Genomic DNA, 21,773 nt, shown 5'->3' on the forward strand with positions numbered 1-21,773 from the left:
TAGGCAGTTAGAATTTCCAATTAACTGCCTCTTTCAGAGAACCAAAGGTGATCTTCTTTAAAAATTTTAAGAGGGGGAGTTTCACCAAACCTACCATGTTCCATCCAGGAAGGTTCAGAAACCTACAAATGACCATTCTCAAAGTCCGCAAATCATCGTGGGACTACTGAGTGCCTGGGCAAAAGCATGAATGCTAAAAGGAAATGCTAACTACATACAGTGAGGTTTAAGAGAAGAAAATCTGTCAAAGAGAGCTTCATAATTATGTCTTAAAGAAATATCGGGACTTTTAGAAGAGGAGAGACAACCTTGTTGATGGGGTAAACAAGATAAATAAATACACAAAGCACAAAGATGGGAATGAGCTGTGTATGCCTGGGAATCAGCAAAACCAAGTGAGATACCAAGCTGTTCTCCAGACTCATGGTTCTGTGAATGGCCTTGGTCTTGCTGATTATATCCACTTAGGGTGCCTTTGGCTACTGAGCCCAGACTGAACCTCTCTGATTTACTAAGTATCCTGACAAGTCATGAATGGTCACCGGGACTAGCCATTTTTTTAGTAAGGATAATAAAACCTGTTTTACACTCATGCTCTCCTTCAGACATCCTTTTCCATGGCCAGGTAGAACCCGCTAGTTTAATCTATTCCTGGAAGAGCCTGTGTAAGAAACACCTTTCTCTTACCTTTCCCACTGACCTAAAGAAGAAAGTTACTCCTCAATCTGAAATAACGAGGAGAACTCAACAAAACGTTTCTTCTGTAACAAGAAGTTAGTTATCAGAAACCTGGGACTCCTTTTTGCTGCTGGTTTCTGACTACGGAAGGTGACGAAGGTTTTGTATTTTCAGTCTCTGTGGCAACACTGTGGTTGCTGCTTGCCCACACTGCATCAAAATAGGAATGCCTGAGCAGTGTTGAAGGCGCACACTGAGGGCTCTCAAGAAAATTATGAAGCAACAGGTGACATGGCCCTCTTTTCCCCCAGCAACACCTTTGTTTCCCTTCTTCATTTGCCCCCATGTGATGCTTCCTCCCAATTTGAGTAGTGTTTTCCTTCCCCTAGAAGACAAGGATCTGCTTCAGTCAGAGTTACTGATGAATTAACTTTGATGCAAATGAGGAACAAAGAACTCCCATGGCAGATCATTTCTCTGTTAACAGTGCAATGAGAGATGTTCTTCCCCCTGGAACACAAGTCAGGAACTGGATATCCAGTTAGGAGGGTTGAGAACCAGGGAAGGGGCTAATTGAAAGACAGATGAATGACTTTGACTTTTTTTGGGGGGGGGGGGGCGAGGGGATTTTTTCTGACTATAAAAGTGCTCATAATGCAAAACTTGAAAAATATAATCAGGTATAGGGAAATTTACCTATAAACCAATGGTCAGATAGAACCACTGCTAACATTCTGACAAATTTAGTCAGTCTTTTCCCTACACATTTATACATTTCATGTAGGATCCTTCTGTATATAGCTTTCAGTCATTGTTATTCTGATTATTTTCTCGCATAATTCAAGTGTTTTTTCAGCAGTTTTCACAATTACATATTTAAAGTAACTACACGCAAATTATTTAAACGTAAGACATTCAGCTGCTTTCAGTGTTTTCCTGTTATGAATAATGTGGTAATAAACAGTCTTAAACAAAAATCTGTCCCAACATTTGAAAGGTTTTCTTAGGCTATGAATATGTTGAAGACTCCTGATACACGTTGGCAAATTGCTTTCCAGAAAATGCAGCACTGAGAATGAGATACAGTCTATAATAAGCCAAAAAAAGTATCTCACCATTTTTCTTGTTTTAGTATTGGTGCAGCTGAAAATTTACAATATGCTTATTAGCCATTTTTTCTTCTATAAATTAGAAGACTTCTTGACCATGTCCTACTGGCTACTGGAATTTTAGTGTTTTGCTTGTGAAATGGTAAAACAGTCCCTTGCAATATTTACTGTGAATATTAAACCCAATTTGTCACAATTTTGTTTATGATGAGCTTGGATGGACAGTAATTCAAATGTGATGCAATCGAATTTATCTGTATTTTCCTTTCTGGTCATTTCCATTGCTTCATGGTTTCAAAGTCCATTCCAATCAGAGACATACTTTGCTCATACTTTCTATATAAGAACACTTCTAAAGACTCAGAAAGTTCAAAGAATAAAATAACAAGGGCATTTTGATCACCCCAGATTAACAGTTCTCTCCCAGTTTTAAAAAATGTTTTATTATGGGATATTTCAAACATTAGAAAAAGCAGGAAGAATGGTATTATTAGCCTCTTTGCATCCATCACCTAGCTTTAGTCCTGTTTCATCGATACACCTACCCATTCATTTTTCTTCTCCAGGATTATCCTGAAGATATCTTAAACATCCATATATAGTTCAGTATATATTCCTTAGGGAAAATTACTTTTTAATTAAAGCCATGATACCATTTCATGCCTAAAGCTAAGGATGAGTCCTGGAATGTCTATCCAGTGATAGTACCTATTTCCCAGCTGTCTCATGCTTAAAATTGGCTATACTTTGTATGAATAAAAATCCAATGAGGTTCATACTTTGCAATTAATTGATATAGCTTTGAAGTTTTTTTTTCCGTTTTCAAGTTCTTATTTGAATTCCAGTTAGTTAACATACAGCGCAATATTAGCTACAGGAGAATTTATGATTCATCGCTTCCAGACAATACTCAATGCTCATCTCAAGTGCCCACCTTAGTACCCATCACCCATTTAACCCATCTTCCCACCCACCTGCCTTCCACCAGCAACCCTCGGTTTGTTCTGTAGAGTTAAGAGTCTGTTTTCTGGTTTGCCTCTCTCTTTCCACCTCCCCCCCACCATATTCATCTGTTTTGTTTCTTAAAATCCACATTGAGTGAAATCATATGGTATTTGTCTTTCTCTGACTTATTTCACTTAGCATAATACTGTCTAGTCCATTGACGTCACTGCAAATGGCAAGATTTCATTATTTTTTTATGGCTGAGCAATATTCCATCATGTGTGCGTGTATATATCTATATGTATCTTCTTTATCTATTCATCAGTCCATGAACATTTGGGCTCTTTCCATAATTTGGCTATTGTTGATAATGTTGCTTATAAACATCAGGGAATGTGTCCCTTCAAATCAGTATTTTTGTATGCTTTGGATAAACACTTAGTAGTGCAATTGCTGGATCATAGGATAGTTGTATTTTTAACTTTTGGAGGAACATCCATACTGTTTTCCAGACTGGCTGCACCAGATTGCATTCCCACCAACAGTGTAAGAGGATTCCCCTTTCTCTGCATCCTCACCAACATCTGTTGTTTCCTGAGTTGTTCATTTTAGCCATTATCCTTGAAGTTTTTTAATCTACAGGTAACTTCCCTACCTCTCCCCTATCATTTTTTTCTCTTTCTCCTTGCAACTTATTAGTTGAAGAACTCGCTACTGCTAATGTGTCTCTCACAGTCTGGATTTTGCTGATGGCATCACCATGGTATCTTTTTCTACCATTAAGTCTATCTCATTTGTCCTGTAAATTGTTAAGTTGATTTAGAGGCTTGGTCAGATTCAGGTTTAATTTTTTCGGCAGGAACACTTCATAGGTGTTTTTGGATACTTTCAATGGGAGGCACATAAAGTCTGGTTGTCTCTCTTTTCATGACATAGCAGCTGTCGTTTCTTTCCTACACCTGTTAAATTCATTAGAGGCTGCAATATGGTGATATTTTATCATTTATTCTTCATTTATTTGCTTGAATACGTTTATAAAGATCAACTTTCCTTCAACAGTTATCTGGTTACTCAGAGTATAGTTCCTAAGTAAAGGCAAAATAAATGCTTCGTTCTTTCACTTACCAGTTTGAAAATAGCGACTTGATTCTCTAGAATCCTCATAGAAGCAATCAGTAAGGTTTGTTTTTTAGTATCGTTATGAACTCATAGGTTTCTATTTATTTTTTAGATTAAAAAAATTCTTAATGTTTATTTTTTGAGAGAGAAAGAGACACACAGAGTACAAGCAGGGGAGGGGCAGAGAAAGAGGGAGACACAGAATCCGAAGCAGGCTCCAGGCTCTGGCCTGTCAGCACAGAGCCTGACATGGGGCTCAAACCCACTAACTGTGAGATCATGACCTGAGTGAGCCAAAGTCGGACACTCAACTGACTGAGCCACCCAGGCACCCCAATAGGTTTCTATTTAAATATTTGAGTGTTTCTATCCATTAGTTATTATCCTCATTGTTGCTGAAAGTGTGCAATTTTGGGCAGGTGTTGTCTGAAAGTTGGCTCTGGTCTTCTTGAAATGACTCTAGTGATCTCTGATAGCTTCCTTCCTTCTTTCCTTCCTTATAGGACAAGATATTCCAGGCTCACCTTATACATTTCCTGTCCCAGGCAGGCAATCAGTCATTTCTGTACAGAATTGTGATTCCTTTTACTGAGAAATGGTATGTTTAAACCATAATCTGGGGGCTAGGGGAGACTTCTTAAAAATAAATGAAGGGGCACCTGGCTGGCTCAGTCAGTAGACCATGTGACTCTGGATCTTGGGGTTGGAAATTCAAGCCCCATGTTAGGTGTAGAGATTACGTAAAAATAAAACCTGTACAAAACAAACAAATGAACAAACTGATAAGTACAAAACATTATGGAAGGTAAATGGTGGCTACTTACAGTTGAATTTCCCCATATATTCTCCCTAAAAGTCACACAAATAAGAGGAATCAATAAAACAATCCTAGAGCAACTAGGAAACAGAGATTAATAACACTTTCAATTTGCATATAAGTAGAGAAAGCAATTTCTAGAACCAGAAGAACCGACTCCAGAGTCTATGTCACATATAGGTCAGGGAGAGACTGTAAAGAAAAGAAGAGAGAACAGCAAGAGTTTGCAGAGGTGGAAGACAGAGAATCTCTCTTGTGGAATCCCCCACCTAAGAGAGGACATACAAAGACCAGCTTTGAGAACTGGCAGGTTAGAGCACTGGCTTGAAAGTTCTCATGCAGTTTTAGGAGAGCAGCATTCTGAAGAAGAGGTAAGATGCCATGGAAGGTGGAGGAATCTCACAGATGTTAGATGGTGAAGAGAAAAAAGAAAGCCGTAGAAATTGAAGGTCTTACAGAGATAGACGAGAACCACAAAATTGGAAAACACACTGACTCTACCTCAAAAAGTTTGCATCTACTTCGCAAACGAACTTCACTAAAGCAACAGAAGGTGCTTTTGAATTCAGAAACCTAGCTAGACAGTCAACTTCCGCCCCCTCCTTGAGGCTTGTCCAGATAAAATATGTTTGAAAACGAACACAAAGTGGCGGGAACATCAGACAAAGCTATTAGAAGACAGATCATGAGAAGTGAAACATTTCAGCAGATGAAAATATTCTCAGGGACGCCTGCGGGGCTCAGTCGGTTAAGCATTCGACTGCAGCTCAGGTCACCATTTCGCAGTTTGTGAGTTCGAGCCCCGCGTTGGGCTCTGTGCTGACAGCTCAGAGCCTGGAGCCTGCTTCAGATTCTGTGTCTCCCTCTCTCTGCCCCTCCCTGACTCATGCTCTGTCTCTCTGTCTCTCAAAAATAAATGAATGTTAAAAAAATTAAAAAAAGAAAATATTCTCCCTGCCCAAAGCAACAAACAAGAAGTACAAAGGAGAGGAAACTTTAACAGAACCCTCTAATCTGAATTAAAGTGTTAAAATAAGAATCTGCACATTAAAACAAAAATTACCTTGAATAATAAGTTTGAAATAACCAAGAATAGAAACAGAGAAAAAACCAGGAAGATGTGAAGTCAGAGTTGACCAAACTCAGGAAATGGAAGAAAAAGACAAAATAATCTCAGAAATAAAGGTAAGTCTCAAGGTGTCCAGGGGAAAACAGTTTTGATCACAACTATCATCAGGGTCATAGAGAAGAGGGATGAAAACTATCAAGAGAACAAGAGGAATTTTTTTAAATGGTAAAATCATTGGAGAAAAAGTATTAATATAGACAATGGGCAAAGAAAATTCAACACCTTCTCAAAGCAAAACAAAGACACAAGTATACAGACTGAAATGTCAACGTGAGAAATGAAATCAGGCTCGTATCTGATCCCAGTTGATGAAATTTCAGAACAAGGATAAAGATGCTTATAAACTTCTGGAGAGCAGGCCCTGCTTCCTCCTCCCTGCCCCAGCCCATCCCACCCTTGGCTCCCCTCCAGCCTAGCTCACACCTGCCTCTGGCTGGAGACTCAGGTGGTCCTCAGCCAGCCGCCTGCCATCCAGTTGGGGCAATCCCTGGTGAGCGCATCATGGAGACTGAAGGTGGAGGAAGAATCTGGCATACTTGAACTTAATCTGCATTAGATAAGAATCTGGACTCTGAGTGCATGCTGGTCTCTCATCGACTTCTGTTCTATTACTGGGCCCTTTTAGAGAGATGTGAAGGGTTGGTTGAAATTCAAATCCAAAGATCACAGCATCCTTTGACACCAATAACTGTTTATGCTTCCTTAGAAAGAGTCGCCTGACAATTGGGTGGTTTAACAAGACGGCCCCAAGAAAGCATCTCCAGAGGCAGTTGGATTTTTGTCGGCCGTTGGAGTTTTTATTTAAAAACCTTGAGAGAAATTCCCACTAAAAGGATAAGAATCACGCTGACATAAGTCCTATCAACAGTCCTGGATGATAGAAGAAACAGAACAATGCCTTCAAGGTCCTACAGAAAAAATAAATGATTTTTCAACCTAGAATTCTATAACCCATCACATAAGAAAGCATGAGAACAGAATAAAGACATTTCAAGACATTTTTACTTGGGGAGCCTGGGTGGTTCAGTTGGTCAAGAGTCTGACTCTTGGCTTCAGCTCAGGTCATGATCTCACAGTTTGTGAGTTCGAGCCCTGCCATTGGGCTCTGTGCTGACAGCATGGACCCTGCTTGGCATTCTCTGTCTCCCTCTTTCTCTGCCTCTCCCCTGCTCGCTCGCTCTCTCTCTCTCTCTCTCTCTAAGTAAATAAATAAATAAACTTAAAAAAAGACATTTTACTCAGGCAGAGTTTAATGAACACATTTCGTTCAACATCTATTCCACCACTCTTTGTTAATAACAGTTTTTGTTTTTTCACTTTTGGGGACTCAACCTCTCCATGTAGTCCAATGGCACCACTGATCAAGATTCACCTTTTCATAGCCAAGTGGCAAGCATGTGACCCACGCACCAGAAAAAACAAGTGCTCCTTTCCTGGACTGGGAATCAGAGCAGAACAAGACTGACAATGGGAGTCCATTCTTGAGGTAGGTTGCAAGCAATATAGATGAGCACTTTTTGCTGTGACCTTCCCTGGACCTGCCTGACCTTTATCTTTTTCTAAGGCTGAGTCTCCTGGAGTCTGTGAGCACCCCATTATCCTTCAAATAAATTCCTTTTTGATTATGTGGCGAGTCTATTTCTAATGCAGTATCTAACAGATACAGTGAGGACTTAGAAATGTATATCCCATGTGTCATTCTTAGAAGTTGCTTGCAGACGTACTCGAGCAAAACAAAAGACATGGGATCCAGAAAGAATTGGAGTAATCCAGAAGAATAGTGAAAGGTAGGTCCTGGGATGATGAGCGGGCAGCAAGCGTGGAGGGTGCACAGTCTAGACTGGAAAAGGATGACAGAGGACTCCTGCTAGGAAGGAAGGAAGGAAGGAAGGAAGGAAGGAAGGAAGGAAGGAAGGAAGGAAGGAAGGAAGGAAGGAAGGGAGTATGAAGTATGATCAGAAGACAGCTTGCCGATATTATAGGCACATTACTCTTATCTTTCATAAAACAGCAAACAAACTAGTGTGTGTGTATGGACACATAGGTATGTATGTCTATTTACACATAGATATGTAGATAGCTAGATTGATACCTGGATAGCTGGATAGCTAGATATAATCTCCTACTCATTCTGCTTCTCTGGTTGGACTATGATACAGTCGTAATAAATGCTATTTATTGGTTCCACCATTTAAACTGAACTCACTGACAAAGCATACTTTGGCAAATCAAGAAATAGAAGGATTAGCATATTTTATAAGGCTGTGTGGGGTAATCATTGGAAGGACACACACACTGTTAAAGATGATGCCCCTGGAAAGGAGGGCTAAGACAAGAACTGACTGAGCCTGAGATTGTCCTTTTTGTCATCAGTGTTTCAGTACTACTTTGTTACCACATGTTTGTGTGTCTTCAAATAAAAGAAAGTGAACATTTGGGCAGCTTTTAAAGAGTGAACATTCTCGGGGCACCTGGGTGGCTCAGTCAGTTAAGCGTCCGACTTCAGCTCAGGTCATGATCTCACAGTTTGTGAGTTTGAGCCCCACATCGGGCTCTGTGCAGCCTGCTTCGGATTCTGTGTCTCCCTCTCTCTCTGGCCCTTCCCCTCTCGAGCTCTGTCTCTCTCAAAAATAAATAAACATTAAAAGAAATTTAAAAAAAAAGAGTAAACATTCTCCTCCCCACTGGGGACAATATATATTAGTAAAGACTAGGAACCCTAAAGTCAGATTCCCTGGATTCTTATTCCTGTGGTCATTGTTATCTGTGTTACTTTTTAATATATATATTAAATCTTGGAGCTCTTTCCTTGTAGCTGTCCCATTTTTTCCTAGTGACTGCCTCTTACTCTATTGCATGCGTGTCCCATACTTTATATAAACAGCCACCGTTGATAGACATGTCGCTCATTTCCAATCTTTTTTCAGTTACAAAGAATATTCCTGGAGCGCCTGGGTGGCTCAGTCAGTTAAGGGTCTGACTCTTGGTTTCAATTCAGGTTATGATCTTGCAATTCGTGAGTTCTAGCCCCGTGTTGGGCTCTGTGCTGATGACTCAGAGCCTGCTTGGGATTCTCTCTCTCTCTCTCTCTCTCTCTCTCTCTCTCTCTCCCTGCCCCTCCCCTGCTTATACTCTCTCTCTCTCAAAATAAATTTAAAAACTTACAAAAGAATATTCCTGTCCATATGTCATTTCACACATATGTGAATATAGCTCTGAGATAAATTTCTGAGAGTGAAATTGCTGAGTTAAAGGAAAAGTGCTCCTAGAACTTTGCTGTCTCCCAACTGCCCATCACAGCTGTTGTGGAAACAGGCTCCAGCCCAGCACGAACACGGTGTCTCCACCTCCTCACCAACCAAGCGCCGTCATGCTGCGGAAAATATCGTATTGTCACTGCATTCGCACTTCTCATATTAAATTCTGCCTTTTTTTTCTTAACTGTCCTAGGTTTTACCCATTTTTTTCTGGACTGTTGATTTTTTTTCTTAATGATTTTATATGTTAAGGGAATTAGCCCTTTGTCGATGAGGTAAATTACAAAATAGCCCCACCTTGTGTCCTTTCTCATTAGACTTCTTTTTATGGTTATGCGATTTCCCTTTTTTCTTTCCTTTCTTTCTTTCTTTTTCTTTCTTTCTTTCTTTCTTTCTTTCTTTCTTTCTTTCTTTCTTTCTTTCTTTCTTTCTTTCTTCCTTCCTTCCTTCCTTCCTTCCTTCCTTCCTTCCTTTCTTTCTGTAGTTAAATAAGTGGATTTTCTTGTTTATCTTCTGGTAATTCATGGTTTCATTTTTTTTAATGTGACTTCTTTGATTCATCTGGAAATCATTTTGGTATAATCTCTGCAGTAGAGATCCAACTTTTTTTTTTTTTCTTTTCAGATGGCTACTCAGTTGTCCCAACACAATTTACTGAATAATCCCTTTCTTCTCCACTGTTTTGAAATGAGACTTTCATTTAATTGCTGCGTATCTTCAGGTCTGTTTCTGGGTCTTCTAGTCTGTTCCTTTGAATTACTGATTCATTCATGTGCCAGTAGTTTATTAGTACTGTAGAATATGTTATTTTTAGTATAGTTAGTACCCTTTCATTAATTTTCTCCTTTCAAAATTTTCCTGGTAATTGTTACTTCTTTGTCCATGTGATTTCTGGAATCAGTTTGTCCAAACAAAAACCAAAAACCAAAATATCCTGTTGATGTCAGTCGGACTGACTGAAGGAGAATACTATGAAGACATTAAATTGTCCTACCTAAATGTCTTTTTTTTGCTGTTGTTCTTGCCATGGTGTCTTACAATTTTTTTCAGAAAGATTCTTCATGTTTCATGCTAAGTCTATACCTTTCTTTTTATCTTTTTCAAATCTATGCAGTGGGATCATTTCTTCCATCGTTACTTCTAACTGGTTGTTGTTTGAATATATAAATTTCTATTTATATGCTTTTTGTCTTGGTGACCTTACTGAATCATCCCACCATTTAGCCTTTCAGTTGAATCCCAGGGTCTGCAAATATTGGTTTAATCTCTTTCCTTTTAAAATGTTTCTTGTGGGGAGCCTGGGTGGCTCAGTCAGTTAAGCATCCAACTCTTGCTTTTGGCTCAGGTCATGATCTCACAGTTTGTAAGTTCAAGCCTCACTTTAGGCTCTGTGCTGACAGTGTGGAGTTTGCTTGGGATTCTCTCTCTCTCTCTCTCTCTCTCTCTCTCTCTCTCTCAAAATAAATGAACATTAAAAAAACCAAAATGTTTGTTTTTTACCATTTATTTCTACTTCAGCCTAATTGCAATGGCCAATACCTTGAGAACAAAGATAGTTATGATGAATTCATCCTTATGTCATTCCTGATTGAATGGGAGTGCTTCTTTATCGAGCACGATGCTTTGGTTAGCCTTCAACAACTTATGCTTGTTTGATTCTACAGTTGCTGATCTGGTAACATCATTCAACTTGGATGTGCTCGGTTTACCTCAGTTCATTACATCCTCACCTACTGATTCTATTTTATTATTTTTTAATTTCTTATTTAAATTCCAGTCAGTTAACATAAAGTGTAACATTAGTTTCAGGTGTACAAATAGTAATTCAACACTTCCATACAACGTCCCATGCTCATCACAAGTGCCCTCCTTAATCCCCATCTCCTATTTAACCCATCCCCCTAACTCACCTCCATTCTGGTAACCAGAAGTTTGTTCTCTATAGTGAAGAGATCTGAACTTTTGTCTCTTTCTCTATTTGTTTTTCCTTTGGTCATCTGTTTTTTGTTTCTTAAATTTCACGTAGGAGTGAAATCATATGGTATTTGTCTTTCTCTGATGGAGTTACTTCACTTAGCATTATACTCTCTAGCTCCATCTGTATCACTAAAAATGGCAAGATTTCATTCTCTTTTTATAGCTGAGTAATATTCCATTGTGTATATATACCACATCTTCTTTACCCGCTCATCAGATGATGGACACTTGGACTGTTTCCATAATTTTTGCTTACTGATTTTAAATCTAGACTCTAAGAGAGGGGAAGGGCTTGATGGAGAGTCAGCAGCTATGTGGGACAGTGGTGGTAGTGTAAAACTTCTGAGGGTTACAATAAACCCTAAAAAATGGAATTCAAAGAAGGTATGAGGGAGAAGAAGCGACAGAATCACAGTGAAAGAAAAACTGAACCAATTTTATAGATGGGGAAGGATTTTTTGGCTCTTAGAGTTGATATTCAGACTAAAACAGGATGACTATTAGGAAATTTTCTGGGAAATAGATTTCTAGTAATTTCTAGACCTTCTCAGTTTGATCTTCAGTTCTTAAAAAGAAGAATGCAAAAGGAGGTGAAAAAAGAGACCACCTACAAAGAAACCATTAGAAAGACAACTGACTTTTTTTAGTGATAATTAAGGCCAGGAGGCCATGGAAAAATGTCGCGACCGGCACGACAAACACCGAGGTCAGGGTCCTGAGGGTAGGGGAATGCAAGAAAAAAAAGAGAAGAGAAAGTTTGGGAACAGGAGGGTCCCCTGGGCTGATGGCCCAAGTGACGGCTTTATTGTTGCTGTACACAACCTTTTATATCCAGACTCTTATGGGTCGGGCCATTCTAAGAATAAACAGGTTTCACATAATCGCTGCCAACCAAAACATTTTGTTCTGTGTTTCTTGTGCATTTTCTAGACGGGTCACAACAAGACCTTGTTGATAAGATTGCTAGCAAAACACAATTCCCGTGTTTGTTTCTATCTGACTCGGGGTAGAAAAAGGGAGGTAGCATTACTGTCAACACCTGCAGACCACAGGCTTCAGGAATTAACTTTCTCAGCCTTGACAAGGCTTTTGTATGCCCTTGAGAGTGGGGGAATGGGAGGGGGAACCACCGGGTTGGCTAAGTCAACAGGGAACATTGCTCGACCCGGTCTCAGCCTGGCACCGGGGCCCGGCCCCCCACAGAAAAATACCTTCAAAGTGTTGAGAAAAATACCCAGAAAAACTATCTTTCAAGGATGAGAGCAAAATAGTCATTTGTAGATAAAAACAGCACTTAACGGTTGACATTGAACAATATGGGTTTAAATTGCACAGGTCCACCTATACAGGGATTCTTTCTTTTTTTTTTTTAATACTTATTTTTGAGACAGAGAGAGAGCGCGCGCACAAGTGGGGAAGGGGCAGAGAGAAAGGGAAACACAGAATGTGAAGCAGGCTCCAGGCTCTGAGCTGTCAGCACAGAGCCCGATGTGGGGTTCGAACTCAAGAACCACGAGATCATGACCTGAGCTGAAGTCAGACGCTTAACTGACTGAGTAACCCAGGCGCCCCTATGGGGATTCTTTTTATACAGTACAATATTATAAATGCTTTTTCTCTTATAATTTTCTTGGTAACATTTCTTTTCTCTAACTTACTAAGAATATGGTATAGAATACATACAAACATACAAAATGTATGTTATTCAACTGTTTATATTATCAGTTAGGCATCCGTTCCAGCAGTAGGCTATTAGTAGTTAAGTTGTGGGGGAGGTAAAAGTTATACACAAACTTCCAACTGCACAGTGGATCAGTGCCCCCAATTCCTGTATTGCTCAAGTCAATTGTACCATCAGGAACTCCACACTAAGGGAACTTTTAAAGTATGCACTTCATGGGGCACCTAGGTGGCTCAGTCCGTTGAGCATCCAACTTTGGCTCATGTCATGATCTTGTGGTTCGTGACTTTGAGCTCTGTGTCGGGCTCTGTGCTGACAGCTCAGAGCCTGGACTGCTTCAGATTCTGTGTCTCCCTCTCTGTCTGCCCTTCCCCTGCTCAAGCTCTGTTCTCTGTCTCTCAAAAATAAACATTAAAAAAATTTAAAGTATGCACTTCAAGAAAGAAAAGGACCCCAGAAAGATGATCAGAGGTACAAGAAGGAATGATATAAAGAGAAATCAGTAAAGAAAATAGGTAGAATTCTTAGATGTAACTATGGCTGATTTCTAAATAGGAGTCAATTGAAAGGACGTTGTTGGCCCTGCATAATTGCTGGAAAGGCTCACAGGAGCCAAGATCACAGCCAAATATCATGCCATAGAAGAATCCATGAGCACATGGCTGTAGCTACAGCCCAAACCACTGACCACCTACTGTTTACCACACAACCTTCACTGGAACTGGACACAAGGTACTTCCTCTAAAACTGGATGTTGCTGAGATTCACCACTGCCCTGCTTCTTATCCACACAGGCTCCGGTTTCAAAGTCCATGTGCCTGACTGATCACACCTAGGTCATATGCATGGGCCCAAGGTGAAGGCTGAGATACCAACTATGTGGGATTTGGGTTCCATTTCACACCAAGACTCCTACGTAAGGACACCCCAAACACAGGAACAGAGGGTTCTGGGCAACACCACGTATTTGACAATGTCTACTACAGGCAGAAACTTTAAAAATAGTATCAGACCATTATGGTAAAAAGTAAAAACCAACAGGATAAGACCATAACTAAGGCAGATTGTTTTATTTAAGATTTTTTAAATAACTAAGATTGTACTGAGGCAGAAACATAATTCAAGCAAGAGATCTTATTGGAAAAATCACAGCTGAAGGCCTCTGAAAATGAAAAACCTTAGGCAGACATCCATAGAGTGGAGAAGTTCCAGGGCAAATCCTTCTGTTTGTGCCAAAGTCTTATGCCTCCAAGAAAAGCAGGGGTAAATTATCTGTGGAAGAGCACAGGCATACCAGCCAAGTAACAGCTGATTATCCCATCACCAGTCACTGCGGGGCCCAGCTCTCAAGTCCCCCTCCCTAAGGTCTTCAAATCAGTGCGATGCCTGGGGGCTCCCAACAAGAGCATAGGCCCAGAAATGTACCTGTAAACCGGAAGCCGATATGGAGCCAGTGATACGGAATAAGGTGGACAGGTTGGACGTAAGCACCAGAAGTACAAACAAAGCAGCAAGCTGAGGTCAGGCAAGAAGGAGGCTGGAAGAATATGGTTATTAAAGGGCAAGATTATTTTAAAAGATGAAGAGTGAGCACAGACCTACAGGTGGTGAAAAGCAGACATAGCGGTACTCAGAAGAGTAGGCAGACATAGTGTAAAGCTCAAGAAATTAACAGAAATGGAGAAAAGTTGGGTGTGGGGGCAGGCATTGTCACATACCTAGACACCAAAAAGTAATAGTGAAAAAAAATTACGAATGGTAAGATACAGACATTTGTGTAGCAAGAGAAAGGAAAAGGAACTCTTTACATCACTGCTTATTGTTAATTTTCAAAAAATTTTCATAATCACTACTCATTCATTCAAAAAATATTTATTACGTATGTGCAGACTGGGATAGCATACTGCCTGCCATGTCTTTGCATTCATGGAATTTATAACCCAGTGGAGGAGACAGACAAAAATTAGCAAAGGATTGAATACATTAATAAGAGATCATGAGTAGTTGTAGGCTATAATAGAGAATAGGGTGTAGGGGTTATGTTCCCTTGAGGGAATACCTCTTAAGATGACACCCAAACTAAAAGCTGAGAAGGGCCTTTGGTATTCAGAGTTGTACACTTACGGGGTGGGTGCGGAGGGCAGAAGGAACATCATGTGAACTCATGATGGTTCTTCCCATCTTACCATCCTGCATATCAATGTGGTGATAAGGATATGTGTGATGGGTACATAGGAGAAGTGCAAAACTCATCCTGAAGGCATGGGGAAGGTTTCTGAGAATTCTCAAACGTTGTATTTTCATTTCTATGAAAATGTTGAAAAACGGAATCATTTTCTGCATCATTTGGATGACCCTATATAACTGGATAACATGTACAATTCTATCACCCAAGGAGGTGTTCATGATCTAGAACTTTCCTTGTGGTTCCAAGACTGAACAGAAAGAATGGTTCATGGTGTTCCTTTTCTCCTTCCAACGCCCAGTTGTAATGTTTTTTACGTTAACCAAAGGCACTGGAGATAGCCCGTCATCTGAGTATCTTTTCCTGGTTCCTCCTCATCTCTGTGTCCTCTCCATACTGGAGAACCTCAGTACTAGTCCCTGGTACTCCTCTCTGTCTGCACTCATTCCTTTGGCAAACCTGGTCGGGAATATCACATGTATGCTGATGACCCCCAAATTTACATTTCTAGCCTATACCTTGTCTCTGAACTTCTAACTGGTATGTATTCAGCTGCCCACTTCGATCTCTACACAGATGGTTCACATTTTAAACATGACATAACAAAAATGGCAGTTTGCATCCTGTCCTACAAACCTGCTCCTCCCAGCATTTTCCCCCCACCCTGGTCTTAGCACCTCTAGCAGCATGGGTCAAATGTTCAGGAATCATCCTGGACTCTCCCTCTCTCCTTTCCATCCTGTTGGCCAACTAGTCCAGCTGATTGTGCCTCCAAAGTTGATCTCAGTTCTCTCTCCACCCCTTTCCACTTTCCACTTGATTTCCTAACCATGGCCAATGAGGCTGTTTATTATGACCGGATTCCACCTGTATTTTGAACTCCACCTTTGTTTCATGCCTCTTCCTTCCTTCCCTCCCTCAATCACCATGCTCTGTGCACCCAAATTGGCCTTCTTCGAATTCCTCAAACATATCAAGCTCTTCTCCACCTCAAAAATTTTCCATATTCTGCCTAGAAGGTTCTTCCCCTAGGTCTTCACAGGATTAACTTTCTCAGTGTTTAGAAGATATGAGTATCTTACCCTCTTCCTACAGGAACCGCCATACTACTGTGCTTTGCTTCTCATAGGAAGACAATGAGCCCCTGTTTATAGAGCCTTCACATTAGAGGAATGAGCAAACCACCTGGTGCCAGGCAGTCGGACTATGGCAGCCAGCTTCCCTGCAAAGTTGCAATCACTTCCACGGGGAAGACAAAGCCACCAGCTCTGTAAGAATTGTGCACAGCCCTCCTACCGGGAGAAGAGGAGCCCCCAGTTCTCATTGGCTAGAAAACCAAGAGTGAGGCCTCATGGCCATCTTCAGACAAGCCTGCTCTTGGAACCACAACTTATTTCCTATCTTTCCCCTCTACCAGACTGAAAGCAGGGACCATATGTCTTTTGTCTCCTCTTGTATTCCTAGCAAAGTACTGGGCATGTATTAGGCACTCAAGAAACACTTGCTGAAGAAATGAATAGATGACCAGGAGGAAGGGAAATAAGAAAATAGGTCCAAGATTACAGCCAAAACATGGTGATTTTGTGTGATGGTGCAGCAAACAAAAGCCAGAAACCCTAACCTTGCAGGAATGGTTCCAAGTTATCGCACTCTTTCTCAGATCATATTTCTGATCAAAGCAACTCCACAGAGATTAAGATGAGCCCAGGTGGAGGAGCAGCTCGGGTGTGTGCTGGCCATGGCAGGGTGATCCTAGTACTGCTGACCCGGCACCTGCTGCGAGGCCACTCACACCTGTCGGAGTCACTCCAGTATGTGCCCTTAAAGGAAAACGGGGCCTTCGTATCAGATCCTTCCTACTGCTCCTGCAGCGGAGGAGAAATTTACGGAGTTCATATACGTGTAACTGGAGATGTCAGTGCTGTACGCACACCCACTGGGACTCACTAACCTCTCCGGCACGCTGGCTCCTGCTGTGCTCCCCCCCCACCCCCCACCCCACAGCCTCCACCTGTGTCTTTGTCTGATCACGTGAAGTTCCTGGGAACTCAGACCTCCCCAGGGGCAACCGTTAAACCGGTGGTTCTCAACCGGGGGGTATTTTGACCTCCGGGGGTGAAAATGTCTAGAGGCATTTTTGGTTGTGATTACTGGCGGGGGAGGGCTTGGGAGATCACTGGCATCAAGCAGGCAGGAGCCAGGGAAGCCGCTGAACACCCAGAGTGCACAGGACAGACTCCCGCAACAAAGAACAAAGAACTAGCCCCAAAATGGCAACGGTGTCCAGATTAAGAAACTCCACCTTAAACAATGACTGATGGGGAGGGAAGTGTAGATACTCCAGGTCTTTTGTGCCTGATCTGGAAAATTCTGAGATAAGATCTATATCCACTCTCTTCAGAGCTCTCCTGTCAGACAGAGCTGAAACTACCTCCTTGGAAGTCTGTCTGCTATTGTATCCTCATTTGCTTACCTTCTGTTCCCTGTCCCCTTCCCCACTGCTCTACCAAGTTTTCCTGAGAACACTTGCTAATAAACCACTTGTAAATCCACGTTTCAGGGTTGCTGCTTGAGAGGAAAAAAACTAAAACAATGTGTACAAGCAGATACTTAAGGGTAACTACAGATTTTGTGCACACTGTATGGAACAGGTTACTAAATGGTGGTTATGCCCTAACAGAAGCCATGTGGTTGGACAAGCCCATAAGCAGGGCGTCAGAATATCTTAAACCCAAACCAAGGAAGGAGGGTATGGTAGGAAAAGATACTGCAAAGTCAGGAAACCCCAGTCATCTCTGGGACTAAGGAGTCATGAGATCTTAAGTAAATCATAGCCATATGGAAAATGAGAAAATAAGAGCTGGATAATTGCTAAGATCTTTTCTCTAACATTCTATTTTGCCTCGGGACAGTGGCTCTTAACCAGGGGAAATTCTCCCCCTCCCCCCCGTCCCCCCGGGGAACACTTGGTAATGTTTGGAGACATTTCCAGTTGTCCTAACTGGGGCAGGGGCATATCTAGCAAATGGAGACCAGAGGCACTCCTAAACATCCTACAATGTATGGGTCAGCCCCCCCAGTCCCACCTACGCCCAACATAGAACTCTCCAGCTCAGGGGCACCTGGGTGGTTCAGTCAGTAGAGCAACAGACTCAGAGGGCATGACTCAGAGGTCATGATTTCATAGTTCATGGGATCGAGACCCACATAGGGCTCCAGACCCGCATCAGGCTCTGTGCTGACGATGTGGAGCCTGCTTGGTATTTTCTCTCTCCCCCTCTCTCTCTCTGCTCTCTCTCTCTCAAAATAAATAAATAAACTTAAAAAAAAAAAAAAAGAAGAAGAATTCTCCAGTCCAAAATATCAGTAGTGCCGGGGTTGAGAAACCCTGTCTTATAGAGATAAGTTAGGTATTAACCTAAGGAATTCCTGACGGTTACAATTATTAAATGAGGCGATGTGTCATTGAAGGAGACTCTATAGCATGGTCTCTAAATACACCTCTAAAAGCAGCACAGACTGTAGACACTTTTCTGTGTAAGATTCTTATTCTAAACAGGACTTGAAATGTTTTGTGGCAGACAAAGCACCTGTGCACATAGAGACAGGAGAATAGGGGCCTGAAGCTCAGCAAGTTGGACAGGACTATGAAGAATCAACTTCCAGCCACGTCTGGGGATGTAAATACTCTATGAGTGCACATTCCTCTCTGCTACAATCACCAAAGAAACCTCCCTTACATGTCCATTAACCTGTGGATGCAACTTTGGGGCCACGTTTTTTTCCCCCTCTCAACATGTTCCTGGAGTGAAAAAGAAAAAGTTTCCCCAAATCATATGCAGGGAAGTACTAGGGAAAGCTAATTATTTTATAACTGATTCATCAGAGCTGATAAAAAATTTTAATATATATGTATTTACTTACGAATCCGGTTCATTCAAGTGACAAGCAGTAAGATGACGTCATAGTTAACTTTGACTTCACATTCCTGTTGGGCCAAACCTCTCACGCCCTTTTTAAACAAAGAGCTGGCAGTAAAATCCAACATATTGTGTAACTAGCCAGTGGTACATATTGCTTAGAAAACTCTACACTCCCAACAGGAAATTCCAGGAATGAAAAAGTTTCTCAGTTTCATTATCAGATAGGCGCCCTGTTCTGGTAACCATAATAGGTAGGCTAAAATGAAAACATTCATTCCTGGATTATTGATTTCTTTGAAAGTGATTTAAAACCAAACTTCTAGTTTTTGAAGTAGGTCTGACATAATGAATTCCCTCTCATCTTTGATAATGATAGATTGGAATGTGCATCAGAAAACCTTCTAAGGGGCTTAACAAATTTTTTTTAATCAAAGACTAGTGGCTACCAGTTGAAAGGTAGGGTGACAATTGGAATGAAGGTCAAAAGTTTTCATCTGGCTCCAGAGATGGACGGCCTGTACCCCATACTTCATCCAAGTCTGACTCAGCAGGAACTGGGCAAAGAGAGGCATATTGTCCTCTCTCTGGTTCTTTGGTAAATCCTCTTATTAGGAGAAGGGCCCGGATACTAACTACCACAACTCACACCACACAGCACTTCAACTACCTGCTGTCAATCATTAAACCAAAACATGTTTAACAGAAATACAGTTTTGACTTTTCAGATCTAAGATCTCAAAGCTGAGCATTTGCTCTCAGTAATACAACTGCCCATGTTTTAGTCAGAAGAAAAGCAAATATTTTAAGCTGTGTTCACACTGCTTACAGTTACTAAATGCAAAATTAAAAAAACCTAGGGGCGCCCGGGTGGCTCAGTTGGTTAAGTGTCTGACTTTGGCTCAGGGCATGATCTCATGGTTCATGAGTTCGAGCCCCGTGTCAGGCCCTGTGCTGACAGCTCAGAGCGTGCAGCCTGCTTCCGATTCTGTGTCCCCCTCTCTCTCTGCCCCTCCCCCACTCGCACTCTGTCTCTCAAAAATGAATAAACATTTAAAAAAAAAAAAACCTAAATGGCATTTTTAAGAAATCCATGTTATGCCTTTCATCTCTTGGGGACACTGTGTACAACCAAAGAGAAAGGAAGTAACACTTATTGAGATTCAACTTCAAATTCTCCAATACGTTTAAGTAAAATGCACTTATTCTTCAAAGTGTGGGGCGACTGAGGGTACTGATTCAAATGAAGGCTATTTTGCTGCCACTTGTAGTATTTAAGAAACAGTAATAAACCTGAAAACAAGTTTCTCTTGACTTCTTCACAGTTTGAGATGTCAACCCTTATTTGATGTGGAAACAAAAAGGCAAAGCACAACGTCATGGTAAGGTATGTCTCCTGTCCAATCATATCCAAATAGCCTCATTTCATTATTGAAAAAGAAGAGACAGGGTGGGGGGCGGGGTGTCCTTGGCTGGCTCAGTCAGTAGAGTATGTAGCTCTTGATCTCAGGGTCATGTATTCAAGCCTCAAGCTGGGCATGCAGTCTACTTAAAGTTTTTTAAAAATAAAGGACAGAGAAGGGAAGTAATGTAATTCAACTAGGTAGATCTCTATTTGATTAAATTATTGTTAAGTAAATGATACCTAAAGCATGCTTATTAAAGTAAACAGCTCCTTGTAACAGACAGTAGAGCAACATGTCTACCTTGGATGCTTTAAGAATTTTAACAACAGGGGCACCTGGGTCAATCAGTTAAGTGCCTGAGTCTTGATCTCAGCTCAGATCATGATCTCATGGTTCATGAGTTCAAGCCCCGCATCGGGCTCCTCACTGACAGTGCGGAGCCTGCTTGGGATTCTGTCTCTCCCTCTCTCTGCCCCTCCCCTGCTCGTTCTCTCTCTCTCTTTCTCTCTCTCTCAAAATAAATAAATAAAAAGAAAACAAGAAAAAGAAAAGAATTTTAACAACTAAGGCAAAGATATAACAAAACGATTGAATTTTGAATTATACAAAGACATAGGCTTGAATAAAAACTGATCCCTCATTATTTCCTTCTCTATAACTAAAATGGACAGTGACTTATGTTATAAAGTTGTTACATATTCTAAAATTATTTTAACCAAAATATAGCACATTAACCAAAATTTAACACATTACCTGGAGATATAACAAGTACTTGATGTCTGCTGAATCACTAGACTAGACGCCAGTAAATATGTATCCTTGATTTAGCTTTGGCACTAATTAGCTAAAAAAATCTATGCAACATTGACTTTAGATCCCAGTTTTTTGCTACAAAAATGTTCATTTTGCCTCTATGGTCCCATGGTTCTAAAATCAACCAGATGGGCTAAATAATAATATTTTAAAATAGGAATTATAATGTGAAATGTATACTTAATGTTAAATGCCATCAAGTACTGAAAAACAGGACAGGAAGGAGAGGAAGCAAACTGGTCTAACAACAGTTCATATAGAGAAAAAGAACTAGTGGTTTAATCACAAATTCAAACAGTGATAAAATGGGGTAAAATGAATAAAACCTTGGGTCACATTAACAGAAGTATAGCAGCCAGACCACAGAAGAGAATAATCTTGTGGCAAGTGCTATGAGCCAGTGAGATCACATCTAGAACATTCAGTATAACTTCAAACCATAAACGCTACAATTTCTTAACTTTATAAAATAAGCTATTGCTAAGGGTTTCTTCAAAAGCACAAGCACAGCACTGACAACATTAATTCGGGCATCCAGGGCCCCCGCCCAAACTGGGGCTAGCCTGAGAAGAGGCAAGGTGTAACGGCAGATTTTATGGGTCAACATGGAAGGTGTTTTCCTTGAGGTTAACATTTAAATTGGTGCATTTTGGTAAAGAGGATTGCCCTCTGTAATGTGGGTGGGTTTCATCCAATCAACCGAAGGCCTGAATAGAATGAAAAGATCAGCCTCCCAG

At 40.9% G+C, this 21,773-nt stretch overlaps 1 long non-coding RNA gene across 2 annotated transcripts; it reads left to right on the forward strand.

Moving 5' to 3' along the window:
- Positions 1-84: 84 nt before the first annotated feature.
- LOC122221415 lies at positions 85-20,205 on the forward strand. Of its 2 annotated transcripts, none has more exons than XR_006203207.1 (4): positions 85-320; positions 4,355-4,449; positions 7,142-7,283; positions 20,143-20,205. It is a non-coding gene; the product is annotated as an uncharacterized LOC122221415 (long non-coding RNA). The 2 variants fall into 2 exon arrangements; XR_006203206.1 differs by lacking the exon at positions 20,143-20,205 and adding an exon at positions 15,993-16,869.
- Positions 20,206-21,773: the final 1,568 nt, after the last annotated feature.

The sequence above is a fragment of the Panthera leo genome, chromosome B3 (genome assembly GCF_018350215.1).
Source record: "Panthera leo isolate Ple1 chromosome B3, P.leo_Ple1_pat1.1, whole genome shotgun sequence".
Lineage (NCBI taxonomy): Eukaryota > Metazoa > Chordata > Mammalia > Carnivora > Felidae > Panthera > Panthera leo.